Here is a 1,835-nt window from a genome sequence, read left to right on the forward strand (position 1 = left end):
CTTTGAAGGTGATGAGCCAGGGAATCTAGTTTTCATAGCCCCACCACCTGGCAAGTCCAAGGGCAGAGGGGACCACCCCTACATAATCCCATTTGTTTCACATGGATTGGGAGTTTCAGCCATGTCACTCTGAGGCCCAGATAAAAGTATTTACTTATAATATTTGTTGTTGCTACTTTTTATTTTTCTTCAAAAAGCTTTATGGTTTTCATTTGGTCCAATGCATGGGAGAGGGCTCCAGGGTGGTTAAAAGGGTGCCTAGTGGTTTTTGGGAGAGGCTCAGGCAAAAGCCAGATACCAGGGGAGTACAGAGGGGCCCCTCAAAGACCTCTGGGCTCCAAAGGCTCCTAGTCGTGCTTGAGGCTGAGCCTTTTGAAGAGATACTTGCCTAGCCCAGCCTGGGGGCTGGCCAGCCTTTACAGCAGGGGTTGGGAACCTTTTTGGCTGAAAGAGCCATGAACGCCACATATTTTAAAATGTAATTCCATGAGACCCATACAATGACCTGTGTACGTTACACATTATCCAATAAAAAATTGGTGTTGTCCCAGAGGGTGGGTGGAGCGCAGAGCGCATTCCTAGCTGATGCAATGCTGTGAGAATACTCCAGTTCCCAGAACCCTCCTGGGCACACCCAGGAAGGGAGCTCACCCGCAATAAGGAAGTGACTTAGCGCCAACCACGTAGCTCCCTGATCTTTTCAGCCATTGGCTAAGGACACGCTGTAACACCCTATTGGCTGAACCCATGTATATAAGCTAGCTTATTTCCTGGATAAAGTGGATCTGCGTCACTGAACCTGGTCTCCAGAGTCAGGATTTACGTCTCCATCATCCTCACCCCCGGCAGGACTTGTCCACACCAGAGGACAGCTGTGATTGGCTCCAGCCACCCACAACCATGAACATGAGCGGTAGGAAATGAATGGATTGTAATACATGAGAATGTTTTATATTTTTAACATTTTTTTTTATTAAAGATTTGTCTGCGAGCCAGATGCAGCCATCAAAAGAGCCACATCTGGCTCAGGAGCCATAGGTTCCCGACCCCTGCTTTAGAGGTTGATCAGGCGTGGCCCATCTTCTTAATGAGTTTCACCTGCTCATCCAGGAAGTGGTTCTCCCAGAAGTCACAAAGCTGAGAGTCTGTGTGGGTAGAAGCCGGGGCCTGCAGATCAAAGGGGCTGGTTCAGGCTCTTCTCCACGGCTATGGCAGCTTCCACGGTGTCCCGAGTTTTACCCCACCCATCTTGGGAAGGCTTCAGCGCATCCTGGAAGAGAATGCAGCCACCGTTCTGCTTCTCCATCTTCAAGAGACACATGGTACCCTGGTGCTTCTCTTTAGCCAACTCATAGAAGAAGGGGCCCATGCCCCCCAGAGCCACATCGTCATGGTGGAAATGAAAGCCCAGAGAGAGGTAGGTGTGGGAGGTCCACAGATGCAAGCTCACGGGGCAGTTGACAGCAGCTTCCACCTCAGTGGGATAATAATTCTGACGAGTTTGGGAGCTCATGGGTGATCGGCAATAAGGAGTTAGGGTAAAAAACCAGTGTTGGTTGGTGTTGGAGGCTGGGGTGGCTGAGATGTTCCGAGAGGGTGACTGGAAAAGAGATTGGAGGGTGGTTGGAGGCTGGAAGAAGGGGTGTCCCTGGGTCTGTCCCGCACTGTTAAGCAAAAGGCAGATCTGGGGGACTGCCCAGGGCACTGCCTACTGTTGCTATTGTTGATTTATTTTATTTTATTTTTTTTGTATTTTTCTGAAGCTGGAAACGGGGAGAGACAGTCAGACAGACTCCCGCATGCGCCCGACCGGGATCCACCCGGCACGCCCACCA

The 1,835-nt window shown here is 50.5% G+C and overlaps 1 pseudogene; it reads right to left on the reverse strand.

Moving 5' to 3' along the window:
- Positions 1 to 347: 347 nt before the first annotated feature.
- LOC136383418 (ferritin light chain-like) lies at positions 348 to 1,513 on the reverse strand (annotated as a pseudogene).
- Between the last annotated feature and the right edge of the window lie 322 nt (positions 1,514 to 1,835).

Source organism: Saccopteryx leptura, chromosome 11, assembly GCF_036850995.1.
Source record: "Saccopteryx leptura isolate mSacLep1 chromosome 11, mSacLep1_pri_phased_curated, whole genome shotgun sequence".
NCBI lineage: Eukaryota > Metazoa > Chordata > Mammalia > Chiroptera > Emballonuridae > Saccopteryx > Saccopteryx leptura.